General features: G+C 40.4%; 1 protein-coding gene across 3 annotated transcripts in view; it reads left to right on the top strand.

Annotated features, from left to right (window-relative positions):
• HIC2 (HIC ZBTB transcriptional repressor 2) overlaps positions 1-18689 on the top strand; it is a 168276-nt gene that overhangs the window by 76593 nt on the left and 72994 nt on the right. Inside the window, exon 1 of one of the 3 annotated variants that reach the window (XM_033955823.1) lies at positions 9451-9541. The exons of the other annotated variants lie outside the window; for them this stretch is intronic. The gene's annotated coding sequence lies outside the window, so the exon portion shown is untranslated. Of the gene's footprint in view, positions 1-9450; positions 9542-18689 lie in introns of those variants that run through there. 3 annotated transcript variants of the gene reach the window in all.

Raw genomic sequence — 18689 nt, 5'->3', positions numbered from 1 at the left:
TATAATGTAGTCACAAACTTATTATTATGAATAATTGTAATATCTGAAGGTAACTTCCTTATTGCTATATTCCATCTTGACCTCAAGTTTGTACACTTGGGCCCAGATTCCGCAAATGGCATCCCGATTGTACCCTTTGTATAAATTCTATGCAAAAATTTCTTTTTCAAAATTGGCCATATGCAGGTTTGCTGTTGAGAGGCTGTAGTAGTTCCCTTAGGGCTCCTTTTACAAAGTTGCAGTAGAGGTAAGTGCTTTGACATTGATAGATTTGAATTTTGGTGTGTTTTGTAGCACAGTATCGCACATTTTGTACCTATGAGAGCTTTGTATATTTCAAAAGTTTTTACCAATCTCAAAGGACCCCTGAGGCAGGTGTTTTTACACTGTAACATGGACCAAGAATAAAACATCTATTCTCGAATCTGGATGACCCTAGGTGATTTTTTTTTTTTTTGTTTCTTGGTATGTTTTGTACTTCGACCCTCTCCTATACTATTTTGCCCAAATTTGGGTGTAATGTTGAGATCTGCATGCAAATGAATTTGATAACGAGCTGTTAACCAGCATTTATTGACAATTAGCATAAATTTTGGATTTGCGTGTGGATTTAGCTGTGCACTCAAATCCTCTTGCATGTAACTAGAGAATGACACGTTGACAAAATGCATCACCGTTCCCGTCCCTGCAGATAACTGCGGCAAATAATCCTGTATCATTCTTCAGTGTCTATCTCAGCCTCGGTCCTTCTACACCAGCATTCTTCAATGCAAGGCTTGAGGGTCAGTGGTTGGGCCCATTCATACTCTGATTCTTCCATCCCTCCTTAAAAAATGATATGGAGATGGTTTCCCACGGTTATCCGCAGGGACAGGAACGGTGACGACTTATGTCACTGTATCATTCTCTACATGTAACCTAAAAGGGGCATGGCTGTGGGAGAAGCATGAGCTGGTCTGGGGTTTTCACAAATGATGTGTGCAGTGTTACAGAATTCCAGGGCTCTGTGCCCAACTTGCAGTCTGGATTTACACCAGGTTTCAGCTGGTGTAAGTCCTTGAGTCCAAAGTTGGGTGCACAGATCCCCCTTAGGCGTTATTCTGTAAAGAATGCTCATCATGAAGCACCTCTTACTGAACATAAAACTTTATGTCTATCCCGCTGTAACCTTGTGGTTTTAAGCAGGTAACAAACAAGAGAACTATTCATATATAGCAAATGACCAAAAACAAAAGTAGTAAATACTTACATACAATATACATAGATCAATATTAAAATCTCCAAATATTTCTTACACAAGTATGTTTTTTAAAGAGTTTCCTAAAATGTATGAGAGGCATTCAATAATTTATCTACCTCAGTAGGAAAGTGTTTAGAAAAATTTTTAGTTATTGTCTCCTGATAAAACTCCAGACACATCCATTTTTCCTGCAATGACTTTAACCCCTTTGAAAAGAATTCTTCTGTTTGACTTTTAAACCAAGACATCACAGTTTCCTTGCCATCTTCCTCACTTGAAGACCACTGTCCATGGAGAGATTTCTCAGAATAGGAAATAATATGAGGGATCCAGGTCAGGACTGTTAAGGTGGATGGTTCAGCTGCTGAAACAGACATTCTCAGATTGGAGCCTGCGATTGTTGTGACATGTGCATCGGTGCATTGTTAGAAAAAAGCAGCACGTCTGCTGTGTGTTTTCCTCATCTTTTTCTTAGATTGACTCCTAAAAAACAATCGTGTTGGTGTAACTCTCCCCGGTTATGGTTGTCTTATGTGGCATAAACTCCAGAAGCAAAATTCCTTCATCCCAGAAGACAATTGCTATGACTTTGCCTGAGATTTTTCTATCTTAAACTTTTTTGGGGTGGAAGATGACTTGTGCTTCCACTGCATTCACTCCATTTTGGACTCGGGATCTCTGTGATAGACCAAAGACTCATCTCCAGTCGCCAAACAATGAAAAAAATTAACTTGGTCTTCACGGATCATCTCCCAAGTTCTCCTGACAGCACTGGAGCCTTTTGGCCTTCTGACATAGCATCGGCATTCTTGGAACCCATCATGCACTAACCTTGGACATGCCCAACTTTTCATGAATTATTTTCCAAACTGTACCTGCTGAGATGCCCATTTCTTTAGCTATTCAGGAAACCTTAATTCGTCTGTCTGACAAAATTAAATCCTCGACTTTGTTGCACATTTCTGTGGAAGTTGCTTCTACAGGCTGTCTAGTGTGAGGGTCATCTTCAATGGACTCTCTACCCCACTTAAATTGTTTACTCCAAAATTTTACTTTGTAGGATGAGGCAGACTCATCATAAACTGCAGTCATGCGTTCATGGATCTTCTTTGGTTTTTTCCCTTCTTTGGTGAGAGATTTTATCATTGAACTCCAGATCTAGCAGTTGCTTACTTGATTCGCAAGAGGACTTTCCTGACATTCTGTCTCTCGGAATGTTAGACTCGCACTGAGCTGCAGCTGTGCGTGAGTACCTTGAGACATGTCACAACAGGCACAGACTTGTTTCAACACACTTGCTACTTTTTCATACGCAGGTAGATAAATTATTGGACACCTCTCGTAAATAAGAGGTAGAAATTAATAGAGTATATATCACTAGTCTTATAGCCCGTTCCATTAATGGGTGCTAGAATATATGTGTGTGTGTCTGTCTTTATTTCTTTCTCTCTCTCTACTTAGCCGCTTTCTGTATTTCTGTCTTTCTTTCTTTCTGTCTTTCTTTTTCCTCGGCTGTCCACCACCACCCCTTGCCTGCTCCCCCTGTCCATTCTCCCTTCCTTTTACCTCCCCTGTGTCCACCACCACCCCTTCACTGCTCCCCTTATTCAGCAGCAGCCCTTCTCCCTTTGTTTTACCTCAACAATATAATAGAAATAAACATTAAAAAAAAGAAACAAAACATATAAATTGTAAATTCACAAAATTAACTAAGTTCACAGTCCACAAACTGAGGAGAGAGAATCCTTCACCTCCAAGGGAAGTTGGTTTTCAAGAAATGTTCATTCATATTAGGAGATCAAACAGTTGGATTAAATTAAATTATCATCCTGATTAATTGAAAAGGCATGGAGGGAATTGGAGCTTAACCAGCTGCCTTACCCTCAAGGAAAAAATTCAACTGATCAGGTTCATAAAATATATATCTAATATTCTGATGGGTAACACAGCATTTACATGGAAAACGTAACTGAAAAGTTGCTCCCATACTCAAAATTGACTGACGATAGGTTAAAAATTTATTTCATCTATCTTGAGTCCATTTTGATACATCAGGAAAAATTAAGACTTTTGAACCATGAAATTCTGAATTATCAGTCTTATAGAATAGACGAAGAACTGCTTCCTTGTCTTGATGAAAAACAAAGGTTACCAATAAGGTTGCTCTTCCCATAATTTCTTCTTGTTGAGATGTTTCCAGGATAGCTGTGAGATCTAAGTCTCCTGCTTCGGTTCCTTTTCCTTTATCCTCTTTAGGAATATTTAAATAGTATGATTTATGTAACGGTGGTAAATTATTTTCAGGAAATTTAAGTACTAATCTCAAGAAGGAATGAAACAGTTCTCTTGCCGTTTGGAATTTGGAAATAGGAAAATCTAAAAGTCTAAGGTTCAGACTCCTATTAGCATTTTCCAATTTTCTAACAAGTAAATTTTTATCCTTCAATTGTAAGTTAATTGAAGCTTTCGCTTCAGTCACAGATTTTTCCAAGTTGTCTATTCTATCGGATTGTTTTAAAGTTTCTCTTCAAAAGTCTTAAGCTGTATGTTAGTACTCTGGACTGAAGTGACGAATTGAGAGCATACCTTGTATAATGATTCCAAGCCACTCCAAATAGCCTCCATGTCTATAACTTCTGGTCTTATCAAAGGAGGAAGCAGAGTTGTACCGGGAATCACTCCACTGGATTCCACCTTCTCCTTCTCTGTAACATTACAGGTTTCCGTTCCTCCATTCTCCATTGTCGGCTGTAGATAAGTCGGCAAGTTATGTACCTCATCCGGGGTCAGAGGGGAAATTTGCAGCGCCGCCGGAGACATCAACTCCGGAGCTTCCTGTGCTGCAAACAATGTTCCCGACTTCATCCCGGGGCGAGGAGGAACTCCAGGTCCCATCGGGCTGAGCGACGTCTCGCCCTCCAAGATCGAGGTCTGCCCCCCTCGGTCTGCGGAAGTGCCCGCTCCAACTGGGACGGCAAAGGTAGTAATCGCCGTCTGCGTCGACGGCAAAGAGGCAGAGAAAGCTGGAAGAACGCCCCTCTGTCTTCCCCTGCGCTTAGGCATAGCGAAGGTAGGAAAAAAGGCAAGCAAATAAAGTATTTTGCCGATTGTGCAGGAGCTTCTCGCCGACGCGACTTACTCCGTCGCCATCTTGGATCCTGAGTCTCTCATCCCAATAGACTTTAAACAGTTTAACAAAATCTCATGGTCAACAATATCAAATGCACTACTTAGATCAAATTGTAATACAAGTACTCCCAAGCATTTGATAAAAATAAAATGGTGAAAATGATATAATAAAAAGGTTATAACTGTTTCAGTACTATACTTTGGTCAAAAACCGGATTGAGAGGAGTGTAGCAAGTTAAAACACTCTTAAGTATTCCTTAAGCTGCACATACGTATACCATGCCCTCCGTTAACTTTATGAAGAAAGGAATTGATGCAATTGGTTTATAATTAGTGACCTGATAATTGAACATTTATCTTTCCGGATTGGGGTGATATGTTCTTTCTCCACAGGAAATTGCCTAACCTTAACATATCTTTTTATCTATTTGATTAATTCACCTCGAAATTGGAAAGAGGCTGCTCTAAATCTCAGGACATTGGTCCAAACAACAAAACAAATGTATGAGTTTCACATAGAGCGTCTTGAACTGCCAGTTAATGTTTGCAAATCCACTAAACTAGCATAACTATCCTGTGACAAACATGATGTATTACTAGGGACAGACGTGTTGAGACATAATGCTCTGAGGTTTGTCACCTTAGAGCAAAAGTAATGAGCCAGGGCATCAGGTGTTGGAAGAGACTCCTGAAATGCCCATCTAATGCTATCCACATCCATTAAGATATTAACTAAGACCCGATCCAAGATGGCGTTAGGTACCTTTTGACTGGAGGGACGCTGTGAGAGTTGCCGATTTGCTAGAGCTGATTTTCCTGTTAAGGTTTTTTCTGCGATGTCGAAGAGAAGGGGTAGAAGTGCTGCTGCAGCCTCGCAGCGCTCCGGAGTTCCCCCTCTCGCTATTATCGAGCAGTTCCTGCAGCATCTACAGAGTGAGCCAGTAGCGTCGGGGGAGTCGCCTGCTAGACCCATCAGCGTGGAGTGAAGCTGACCCGGAAGTCCCTGGGCTAGAAACAATCTGAGCCCTGACCAAAGGAATCCTCCCCCCCCCCCAACACTGAGTGCTAGTTCACCACGCGTAAGGAGTGAGCCCGGAGTGGTAGCACTTCCTGAATGGGAGGCTGAATCAACTGGGAGCCAGCTAATAGAAGTCTCAACGGACTGTTCAAGCCCTGAGACCATACCAGCGGCCAGATTACCATCAGGAGGAGATTACCAGGTTTGGCAAACAGAAGGTGAACAAGGTGAGCCGGAACAAACATTACAGGGAATTTCCTTTCATTTAGAGATGCCAGCAGAAGTTACCCTGGATTCAATATGGGACTTGGTTTCCAAACTAGGAGACTCTCTGACTAAACAGATTAAAGAAGGTGAAAAGAACTTAAAAACTCAGAAACAAGAGAGAGAAGAAAATAGACAAGAAATTTCCAATGTTAAAGTTAATGTAGGAGATCTTGAAAAAGAAGTGACAGCGATTAAACAAGTTCAATTAACAATAATAAAAGATAATCAGTTTATGAGAAGGAAATTAGAGACAATGGAAAATAGTTATCGAGCTAATAATCTACGTTTCCTAAATTTTCCAAAAGTTCCTTCTATAAGTCCAAGGGAAATGGTAAAAAGATACTTCATGGAGATTTTGAAAATTCCTGAGAACTCAATACCTCCCTTTACCCAGATGTATTATCTCCCTAGTAAAGTATTGCAACAGCAAGTAGAAGATCATAACAAGGAGCAGGACCTTCAATTAGATTTGACAGCAATTTTGGAAGTATCTGATAAGGACTTGGCTAAACCAGCTACTCTCCTATTGTCTGTGGCATTATTGCCAGATAAAGAATGGATACTTAAAATGTTTTTTAAAAATAAAGATAAGGAGTTTCTAGGTTTGAAAATTCAAGTTTTCCCAGATGTTAGTAAAGAAACTCAAAATCGCAGATGACAATTTCTTTTATTGAAACCAGGAGTCACTCAGTGGGGTGGTATTTTTTTCCTACACTTCCCATGTAAATGTACTGTAAGGTATCGAGATAATAAATATGTTTTGGGTTTTTTTTGAACCGGCCCAACTTACTGCCTTTCTGACACTGAAACGACTGGAAAAGGAAGGAACATCGGATTAGTTAATTAGAGTTAAGCTCCTCGAACCAGTCATAGTTACCTTGTTTTTGCCTATGCATTTATTTAATTTCTTTAACATTCACTTATAAAATTCTTGGATCGTTATGTGGACTTGAGATTGTTTGAAGTAAAATTATTCTTGTATTCTTGTATTTTTTCTTTTTAATTTTATGTTAAACAAACAATCTTTCTGTACAAAATGTTTGATTTTGATAAATGTAAAATTGATAAATAAAGAAATAAGTTATTAACCATATTGAACAATCTTTTGATATCTACACCTATTTTCTCAACTTGGGAAGAATAATAAGTTTATTTAACTTTTTCTTTTTTTTATATTCTTAAGCCCCATTTTAACATTGCTCCTTTAAATCTTCCCCCCCTGTCTTATACCAACTCCAGGTAGTGAATGGATCGTTTTTTTCATTGAAAGCCATGTCCAACCACCCATCAGATTTACACCTACTTTTTAAATGTACGCACTTTGGAATAAAGAGTATTTAAAATGACCTCACTGAGGGGTCTTTTCCCAAGGCGCGCTAAACACTAATGTGTGCATAGACTATAATGGACGCGTTAGCGTTTAGCGCATGCTAAAATGGCTAGCGCGCCTTAGTAAAAGGACCCCTAAGAGATTCCCAGTGTGAATAGAAATTCAGTGTAGAATCAGGAAGAGGGTTTAGACCAGGGATGTCCAACCGTTTGGCTTCCCTGGGCCGCATTGGCCAAAAAAAACTGTTTCTGGGGCCGCACAAACACGCAAACACTGCAGCAAGACAGAGGAGGGAGCCGGCAAGATGGTAAACACACGGGGGCAGCAGAGGAAAACACTGCATCGCCCTCGACCGGGGCTGCACAAAATACTTTGCGGGGCCGCAGGTTGGACACCCCTGGTTTAGATCATGTTTTGTCCAGAATTCTGTGGCATTAACATAGCCCTGAGATTCTGTTCTCTTTACAAGTGTACCTTGTTTCTCACTTTCCTTTGAACCACTCAAATAAAGCCTACAGGTAGAGTTCAGTTGTTCACATACCCTTCTATTAAATTATGTTGCTACAAAAGGTTTCTTGAGAGAACCCTCTCTTTTCAGGCTGCTAAATTGAATGTTTGGTTTGGAAAAATCATGCTAGGAGCTTCTTATTTCTGTGTTAGAAAATTACTAAAGACACAGCTATTTGATAAGTTTGTATCCTAACGCACTATTTTGCATTTTAAAATAACTGTTTTTCTTATATTTTATAATTTGATGTATTTCTATTATGAATTTTTTTTTTTTCGCTGTATGTTCAGCTCTTCTTGTTGTGAACTGCTTAGAACCATTTCTGGTCTGGCGGTATATAAGAATAAAAGTAGTATTATTTCTTGATACAAAAAGATTCTTGCCAATTCAATGTAGAAGTGAATAAATAATGATCCAGCTTTCTAAAGTATATTGGATTTGAGTAAATATGTGGCCATACAATATCTCTATTAGAAAAGGTTAACAAACCCTTCTGATGCGTTTTAGAAAATTCTGGAACAGCAACTCCAGTTGAGGCCAAGGTACTTAATTTCTCCAACTACTGGAGCAGAATGGTCTTCAAGATGCAAATTTAAAACACCAAGGAGCAGGCAGTATGTGCACAATAAAGAATTATTGATCACAAATTCAAAAAAACTTATCGCAAACTCCAGACTAGAGAATGACACGGTGACAAAATTCATCACCGTTCCCGTCCCCGCGGATAACCGCAGGAAATAATCCCATGTCATTTTCTAGTGTCTATTTCAACCTCAGTCCTTCTACACCAGCATTCTTCAAAGCAAAGCTTGTGGGTCAGTGGTTGTGGCCATTCATACTCTGATTCTTCCCTCTCTCCTTAAAGAATGACATGAAGATGGTTTCCCGCGGTTATCCGCGGGGACGGGGACGGTGATGAATTTTGTCACTGTGTCATTCTCTACTCCAGACTAGAGAATGACACGGTGACAAAATTCATCACCGTTCCCGTCCCCGCGGGAAACCATCTTCATGTCATTCTTTAAGGAGAGAGGGAAGAATCAGAGTATGAATGGCCACAACCACTGACCCACAAGCTTTGCTTTGAAGAATGCTGGTGTAGAAGGATTGAGGTTGAAATAGACACTAGAAAATGACATGGGATTATTTCCCGCGGTTATCCGCGGGGACGGGAACGGTGATGAATTTTCTCACCGTGTCATTCTCTACTCCAGACCAACCACCAAGGAGAATATAAAAAAGAATACACATAAAGTTGATCAGAGGTGAATCCATTTTAATATCCTTTGACTGTTTCCAATCTATAATTGTAAACTTTAAGAAAAGACTTTAAGACAATAGCAAGTCCACCCCCTCGTCAAGTCTGTCTACTAAATGGAATAACTTTATAATCTGGGATCGTCATTAGAGCACAGCCAGGTTTCTATCAAAAAAGGCAACCAAACCGTTCCACTTGAAGACAGTCCTTTATCAAGGAAGTTTTTTTTTTTCTAATCGATCTTATATTTAAATATGCACAAGGGATTGGAACCGACTCCCTAAAAATATCATTTCCTGCTGGTGCTATCTTTCTAAGTACTCGAGTTTCTCTTTTATATAAGTTTCACGATGGAAACTTTCTCCCCATTACAACAGGAATAGAACAGTAACTCAAAACTGAGCAATCAATCAGCATCCTGTGACGGGGGCAGTTCTAGAATTGCTCTCCAGTCTAGTAAAAGAATAGAGGGTTCAGAGAGAATCCCACTTATTTCCCATACAATATACCAACCCAAGTAAAACAGGAACAATTTTATAAAACTCCATCATTTACAATAATATGTATAGGTTGTGTGCTAACTTAAGAGCATACAAAGGGGCAGGGCACGCCCATTCAGCCCAACGCCGGCTTTATATCGGCAGATGACGTCAACTAAAGTGCGCCTGAGGCGTAAAGTTCCAAACATGATTGGATGCCTCTCGGGAAGAAAATTCACAGCTTTCCCTTTGCACAAGTGAAGAATCTCGGTGCCTGCAATTACATCGGGTCTGTGGCTGGTGTAAGTGCAGGTGTGTACACGCTTTTAAGTTTCCGAGTTTTTATTGTAACTTTTATATACCGCCCTAGGAGTAACTTCCAGAGCAGTTTACAAGAAAAACATTACATGTTCTGTAACCTCGTCCTGATGCACTTAACATACATTAGTGTTGCGTAATGCACAAGCCTAGCATCAAATTCGTATGGAATTGGAAGTCCGGAGGAAATTGACAGAGCAAAAAAACCTGCCACTTTAAAGTAAGATTCTGCTCCCCCTCCACATCAAACCTCTCGCCCTCTTTTTAACATAATTCTAAAGCAGGGCTCTCAACCCAGTCCTTGGTGCAGACCAAGCTAATCTGGTTTCATAATTTCCACACTGAAAAGGTGCAATCTTAATCCAAATCCTGCCATCCTAATGCCAAAATGGTGCTGGCTACCTGAGGGAGAGCAAAGTTAGTGCAGGTAGTGTTACTGCTCGACTTGTGTTTGAAACTTCACTAAAGTGCCATCGTTGTCCAGGTGGAAAAAGTCAGATGGGGGTGTCGTTGGTGATCTGGGTCTTTCCTCTCTACGACTTTCTAAGGTTGGTGCTGGATATGTTTCTTCCTGTGCTGAAATGTTTTTGCTGTTAAAACCAAACATCCCAAAAACCTCTAGTCCAAAGAGTAGTATGTTTTTAGGTCAGACTATTAAGATATTACTTAATTATGTTGCCAGAGCTCAGTTGACGTACAGGGGGAGGGCAAAAGAGGAGCACATAGTCCAATTATTCAGATGAAAAGTGACTTGTTAAATTTTATTTGAGCTGATACTTAGATTCAGTGTCATGTTGGGTGTTAATCCTGTTCAGGGCTGTCTTGATTTTAACCTGTGTTTTCACTAGCCAGTAAGCCTCCACGGAGCAGGGGCTTTTGTGTCTGGTGTTCCTTATGTCCTGTAGCACTATGGAAATCTTTATACATTTTATTTATTTTTATTTTGGAGGGTTTATATCCTGTCCTCCCCAGAGAGTTCAAAATGGGTTACAAATCAATGTTCACAGTGTTACAATTTACATTACATAGGGTTACAATAACAGTGCACATAGGGTTACCGTTCAGCAGTGAGTGGTGTCATGACATTGCAATCGAAGTGTGCAGTGTGAAGAATCTATCTGATAATACAATTTAACACATATGGTTCATAGGAAGTGAACTGGCTTAGCATTGACATGACAGACAAATTTGGCTACAGTGACGTACGATCTGACACATATGTTCCATAGGAATTGAGCTAGCTTAGTACAGACATGACAGACGTGTCATATAATGTAGCTACCATGGAGTCCCGCCTACGGGCATTGTTTTTCCAAAGAGGGGCTTATAACAACGGTATCTGTTGGATTGATTGTATGTAGTCTATAGAGCAGTGTTTCGCAAAGTCTCCAGAACCATGGCACACTAATCTCAGGGCCGTGGCTGGAAGGCTGGAAGGCATCTGGAAATGAGCAGATGTCAACGCAATGACATCATGCACATGCATGACATCATCACGTCAACGTCTGCTCATGCACGGAGGTCCTCCAGAAAGAGTCCTGAGTTGCCAGGGGTGGGATTGCTGGAAAAGCAAAGGTGCCTCATGGCATACTGGGAATCTCGCCACGGCACACAGTTTGCAATACACTGCTATAGAGGATTTCTCAGGGCAATTGTGGAGGGAAAACGAAAGGTAGTTTGAGGAAGCTTTTAAGTGAGGCTAGGTCAGGGGTAGGCAATTCGGTCCTCGAGAGCCGGAGCCAGGTCAGGTTTTCAGGATATCCACAATGAATATGCATGAGATAGATTTGCATGCACTGCCTCCTTGAGATGCAACTCTATCTCATGCATATTTATTGTGGATATCCTGAAAACCTGACCTGGCTCCGGCTCTTGAGGACCGGAATTGCCTACCCCTGCGGCTAGGCAAAGAGGTAGGCTTTTATAGCTTTCCTGAAGTTTAGAAGGCCCTGAAGGGATCTGATATGAGGAGGTAGATTATTCCAAAGGCTCAGTAAGAAATGGGAGTAGCATCTTTTTCAGGCAGTTTGGAGGGTGTGGTCTGGGGGTAGTTGTAATTGTATTTAATTTGGGAGCTTAGTGGTCTCTTGGGGTGTAGGGCGGATGTTTGTGTGAGAAATACCCGGCAGGTTTCCTGCACACAAGTTTTCAGATGTCTGACAGTAACTGAATAATAATCTAATTTCTAGTGGTATAAAATCCTTTTCCTAAATGAGCAACTCTGAGATTTTGGTGGTGTTCAGCAGTTTAAGGTCTGTGAAGTAGGGAGGCGGCAATGCTTAATGTTCTTTAGCTGCAGGCTGGGTTAGAAGGCAGTGTGTTTGTCTTGAATGTTAGATTTAATGGCTTAGCCTCCAAAAAGTAACCAGTTAAATTGGAAACTGATGAGGGGTTGTTGTTTTTCCTTCCAGTGCCTATGGAGCTACAGCAAAGTTCTGAAAACCTTCAATAATCTGCAAGCTTTTTCGAATGATGTGTCGCTTAGGTTCCTTTAGCTGCTTGGATGCTATGGAGCATCTTTCCTCTGTGCCACAGTAGGTTAGAAGTTGGGAGTTTGCTGTGTAGTTTTCTGTGGTCCTGATGCTCAAAACTTTCCACACCTGTAACGTTTGACGCTAATCCAGTTCTATCCGGTTTAGCGTACAAGCATTTTAGCTTCTGATGCACAAAACGGCTTTGCACAGTCTTTTCCTTTCCTTGTAGCAGCCTCCAAAAAAACTATTCTAATATATTACAACAAGCTTACTAATATTAAAATGAGCACTCTGGGCGATGCACAAAATGAAGTGCCAACTTTTAACGCTCCAAAATTACCGGCAGGTCTGGAGATGCCAGCATGGAAACCACTTGTGTTAAAGCAGCCAATTGCTTGGGACGTGGGATACTTTCATCATCAAGTTTATTTTAAAAAAATTTTTATCCCGCTCAATCAGAGTTCTGAGCAATGTACAATAAAAATTACAGTTTGTGTTACATAAAATGGGGAGGACAATTAAAATAGACTGTGTAATAAATTAGACGGGACGAACAGAAACAAATGGGGAAGAGGGAAGAACTACAATGTTTTTCAAGAGAACAATTAAGGGAAAAAATTTTGGGATGGGGAAAAAAGGATGCTTTCTGCAGTCAGCATGTTTTGTTTGTTTTTTTGCCCTTACAACAGCATTTAGGTGTTGTTAAGTTTGTTTTTAAAGTGGATCAAAGATTTTTCTTCCCAAATATTTCCGTAGTGATGGTGCACTTACTGCAAATTGTTAGATATTATAGTATTTATTTGTTTTAAAGATGGGACTACAAGAAGGTTTTGTGTCATGGAGTGAAGCGTTTTAGATGGACAATGTGGAACTAATATGTCATTAATGAAATCCGGTTGGTTACTTTGTCGTATTTTAAATGTGAGTAGTATAATTTTGTAGCTAACCCTGCGTTCCACAGGCAACCAGTGTGCTTTGTGTAGTAGGGGGGGAGCCGTGATCGTATTTTTTGGCATTGAATATAATTTTTATGGCGGTATTTTGTATTATTTTAAGGAGTTGTGGGGACACCATATATCCCACCAAAACAATGTAGAATAAAAGCATATATATCTTATGTGTGTGTGTTAAAGGCGCATCTCATGTGCATTCGTTAAAAGCGTATACTGTGAAGTCTGGGGCTGCCAATTGCATGACAGGTGTAAGTTTTTAAAATATAAATATATATAGGCTACATTCATCATACTTTTTATAGGGTTGGGGACACCATATATGTCCTGCCAAAGCAGTGTAGAAAAAAACATAGGACGCCTGCCACGCCTATGACTGACTCTCATGCATGCCTACAACTTGGCTTTTTCTGGTGCATGCACACATTTATGCCTCTTTCCGTGAATTATTCTGCACATCGGTCGCTTTCTCCAATGACTGGTCTAATGGAATTTCCATGAATCTCAATTGCCTGTGAAGTTTTTTTTTGAGCACTTCTCGTTTAGAAATTGGAAAATTTACCGGCACTACAACGGCACATGGGATTTTAATGGGGACTTTTGAGCATCAAGCGCCGTGACTGCAAAAAAATGCATGTACAGATACTCATTCATACAGTGCAAAGCTTGTGCACCTCTGACAGTACAGTGTGTTCTCGCTATTCATGGGCATTGTCACTTATTCATGGTCGTGCAGAGTGTGTTCCCATGAGGATGAAGATATTCATAGAGATGTGCGTGAGAATTGTTAAACCAAAAGATTATTTTTACAAAAAAAAGTGTGTATAAAATACATTTCACAAAATGCAGAATATAATGAACAATCTGTTCTTTACAAGAAGGGTACATGAAATGATGACTTTATGGTGTTGGGGAGCAAAAATGTATAATAAGCTGGGCTGCACAGGAACCTAACCCCCTTTTTCTCATGGGATCAATGGTTCCATATTTGCTTTTTCTGTATTTGCGGGGTTTTCTAGAAACCTAATCCCAGCAAACAGCAAGGACATACTATACAAGGACAGGTCTGGGGTTAGTGAATCTTGCAGGGTTTCACTTTTCACCGTCTCGTTCGCTCAAGCCTCTGTGCCTCTCAGCCTGATCCAGCTTCCCTTTCGTATGCCCTGGACTTTTCTTCAATTTGTTTATTACTTCCACCTGGAGTCTTTCTCCAAGCATGCACTGCATTCTGTTAAGAACCATTTTTTTTTTTTTTTCGATTTAGGGTTTATTAACTATACATACCACCTATCAAAAATCTAGGTAGTTTACAGATTTAAAATAACATTTAAACGGTAATTCACACTACTAAAAATAAATGTTAGATTAAAATTTCTGTAATCAAAACCTGTATTTTACTGTATAGTTTAATAGTCTTGGAAATTGACAGCTGGACATGTTGCAAGTTTCAAGTTTATTAGGTTTTTATATAGTAACAATCAAGGTTATCTAAGCAGATTTACAATCAGGTACTCAAGCATTTTCCCTATCTGTCCCGGTGGGCTCACAATCTAACTAGCGTACGTTGCCTATAATTTTAATCTAAGATGTCCTAATCACCAAACGTATTACCTTTATTGTATGAAAAGATACGTCCCAATGATCCAAGTTTCAGCATAAAACTGTGCCTTCATCAGGGAACATGTTGCTTTGCTGGAGCACAAATAAGAACAGCATCACGTTTGATGGAAAGTGTCAGCCTTTATCCTTTCACTAAACGCGACGCTATTCTTATTTATGCTCCAGTAAAACGTGTCCCCTGATGAAGGCATTAGTCTTATGCCAAAACTTGGAACCTTGTTGGGGGCGTATCTTTTCACACAATAAGGCTAATACCTTTGATGATTAGGACATCTCTCTTGCCAATCTTAGATTAAAATTATAGGTAACATGTCCAGCTTGTCCATTTTGTTTTGTTCTTCACAATAAGGCAAGTCTTTCTCTCTGTTGGGTTTGTTTAATTTAAGATTGCCAACACAAACAATTCTAAAATGGCACGCCTCGGAGCATTACGCACTGAGTTTTCAAAACATGGTACTTCCCAAATTCCCCGTTTTTGCTTTTCTTATGCAATCATTATATTAACATCCTGGTTCGCTTTTGGCTGATCAGTCCTAATGTTTGTTTGCCTCATTTTCCACTTTTTAAATATTGGTATATGCTATAAATCAATTTGTGAAATGTTTCCTTTAAATTAGATTTATGAAGAGCTTTACAAGCCCCGGCATAAATAAAACAGATGAACTGCAAATGCTGATTAAGAAAAGAAACATATGGTCACTTTCACTTTCCTTTTGGAGCTGGATGTTTTCTCCTCCCCTTTGGGTCAGTAGGAATCGAGGAGGGGGAAGGGATCTGGTAAAACAAACCTTCATTTGCAGGTTTCTAAGCAGTTTTCCGTCTTAATCCCTGCCCCAATTCTGACCTTTGTGGCAGCCCCAGGCTGTGAGTCAAATACCAGGTCTCCATTCAGTGTTTTGCAATAATGGACCTTAATTCTAGCCACTAGGTGTCACCCTTAAGCAAGGAGCACACCTCAAGCACTGTGCCTTCAGGGCCAACGTTAGACATGCTGGGGCCCAGGTCGGAAATTTAGGGGGGCTCCCAAAAGGCAACTGGCAGGTTGTATTTTGGGCAAGTTTGGAGGCCCTCTGTAGCATGGCCAGTATGCATCCCCCCATCGCTGAAAGTGGTTGTCCTACATGCATCTCACCCCCACTCCCCCATATTTGTGGCCCAGCCTTACACTGCCCATGGGTCACATTTTACTGGCTTGAACAGTATTCTCAGCGCCTGGGAGAGCGGCATGCCAGATCTTGGGATCAAACCAGATGCTTTCGGTAAGACCCAAGCTACTCTATGGGTCTTACCACACAGAGATACCTTAATGAAGGAAACCTTCAAGGATATTTTTCACAAACCCCCCCAATTCTATACAGTTGTGCGCATACATCAGTGTGTCTAGCTGATATGCGCGCACAGCTTAAGATAGGTTTAATTAGCACTAATAGCATTTGACATTAATTGGAGTTAATTTAAAGTTAGGCACGCAACTTAGTAGGCGCATAGCACAAAGCGGTACATAAGAATTGCCGCTACTGGGTCAGACCAGTAGTCCATCGTGCCTAGCAGTCCGCTTCCACGGCGGCCCTTAGGTCAAAGACCAGTGCCCTGAGCCTAGCCTTACCTGCGTACATTCTGGTTCATCAGGAACTTGTCTTTGTCTTGAATCCCTGGAGGGTGTTTTCCCCATGACAGACTCCAGAAGAGCATTCCAGTTTTCTACCACTCTCTGGGTGAAGAAGAACTTCCTTATATTCGTACGGAATCTATCCCCTTTCAATTTTAGAGAGTGTCCTACCTTGGAGAGGGTGAACAACCTGTCCTTATCTACTAAATCTATTCCCTTCAGTACTTTGAATGTTTCGATCATGTCCCCTCTCAATCTCCTCTGTTCGAGGGAGAAGAGGCCCAGTTTCTCCAATCTTTTGTTGTACGGCAACTCCTCCAGTCCCTAAAGTGGCATAGTTATGGGCGGATCATGGGTGTTTCTCAGAGTAATGCGTGTATTTTTGACTTGTGTGTTGATGTGCACACAATTTAAGCGCAGGCTTTTAGGCCAAGAAAAACCCTGGCTTAAATACGGTGCGCTTAAATATTGGTGCACAACGGTGCTTTGGTGGCTTTTAAGTGTGATTCTGTACAGTGTGCATAACTTATAGAATTGTGCTTAGTACCGCACTAGTCATGCTGAACATCCGCTCCCAGGATGAAATGCAGCTCAAAACGCTCTCCTGGTCGTGCCCTTCAACTGCAAACCGCCAGACAACATTCCAACTCCCACTTCATACCGAGCCACTGGAATCGCCTGCCCTGCAGATCAGATCCTTTGAAGGACTTCTCAACTTTAGAAAAGCAATAAAAACATTCCTCTTCGCCTAACGCCCCTGCCCACAGCTGATGGATTACAAAGAAATGTATATCGGTACCAGAACCCAGTATGTGCCATTTTAGGAAAACTTGTATTGAAAAATCTTTCACTGTAACTATGGCAAATTTATCCTGTAAACTAATCTAATCTAATCTAATCCTTAGGTTTGTATACCGCATCATCTCCAAACGCTCGACGCGGTTTACAGTAGGAGAAATAGGAAAGAACTACAACAGAGGGTTAGAGGTAGAAGTGTGAAGAAAATTTAGAGGACTTGGGATGCCAAGATATAAGAGTTTCCTTGATTCCTAAGTTGGAGGGAGACTTACATTTTTTGAGAAAAGCCAGTCTACATGAGAAAAACTGTCTACATGTGTCAAGTTGTACTGGAAAACTTGCACTATAAGGATAACTATGGCACATTGTAAACTGTACACAGTCAAATCTTGGTTTGCGAGCATAATTCGTTCCAGAAGCATCGGCTGGGAGGGTTTAGATGGGCTGGAGTAGGTTTTAACGGAGATTTCGGCAGTTGGAACCCAAGCACAGTACCGGGTAGAGCTTTGGATTCTTGCCCAGAAATAGTGAAGAAGAAAAATTTTAAAAAATTTAAATTGAATCAAGTTGGGAAGATTGGATGGACCATTTGGGTCTTTATCTGCCATCATCTACTATGTAAGCATGCTTGTAATCCAAAGCACTCGTATATCAAAGCAAATTTCCCCATAGGAAATAATGGAAACTCAGACGATTCGTTCCACAACCCAAAAACTTTAATACAAAATGCTATACGTACTTGTATTGCAAGACCTCGCTCATTTAGAATGGTCACTACACTCCTGCAGCATCAGAGAGAGAAGAACCATCGGCTCAGTTACGATGATGTGACGCGTGTATACTGTATGTACTTGTATTGCAAGCCTTTGCTTGTTTAGAACAGTCACTACACTCCCGCAGCATCAGAGAGAGAACCATCGGCTCAGTTGCGATGATGTGACGCGTGTATACTGTATGTACTCGTATTGCAAGACTTTACTTATTTAGAACAGTCACTACACTTCTTCAGCGTCAGAGAGAGAAGAACCATCGGCTCAGTTGTGATGTGTGTATACTGAATGTACTTGTGTTGCAAGACCTTGCTTATATATCAAGTTAAAATTTAATTAAATGTTTTGCTTGTTTTGCAAAACACTTGCAAACCAAGTTACTTGCAATCCAAGGTTTTACTGTATTCTGTATATTAGTACTAGACCCCTAGTATATGACAAGTTAGGATAAAAACTGGTATCATAAACTTGTACTGAAATTCTGGCAAATTCAGTGCAAATCGTAACCTGTTAACTGCATATTATGTATGTTTAATCTGTAACCCGTTCTGAGCTCTTTGGGAAAAACGGGATAGAAAACGAATTAAATAAATAGTACTGATTTTTTTTTTTTAAATGACATATATAGACTCGAGGCCCAAAGTTTCGAAATCACATGCTTCCAGTGAAATGTTTTATTTATTTGTTTTTTTCCTTAGCAACAGCAGCAGATGAATCCAGAGACCAGTGGGATAGCACACATCTACCAGCAGGTGGAGATAGAGAAACTGATTATATCCTGTTCTCCCAGGAGAGCTCAGAACGGGTTACAAGTTTACATATATAATAAAGTGATAGCAGGCATGGCATGATAGGACATTGTCTGACAAAGATGGCAAAACATAGTCAACATGACAAAAACATAGTATGGTGAGATATAGT

This window comes from Geotrypetes seraphini, chromosome 8 (genome assembly GCF_902459505.1).
Source record: "Geotrypetes seraphini chromosome 8, aGeoSer1.1, whole genome shotgun sequence".
In the NCBI taxonomy this organism is placed as follows: domain Eukaryota; kingdom Metazoa; phylum Chordata; class Amphibia; order Gymnophiona; family Dermophiidae; genus Geotrypetes; species Geotrypetes seraphini.
Note: the sequence above shows the minus strand (reverse complement) of the source record. Positions and strands in the feature narration are given on the sequence as shown.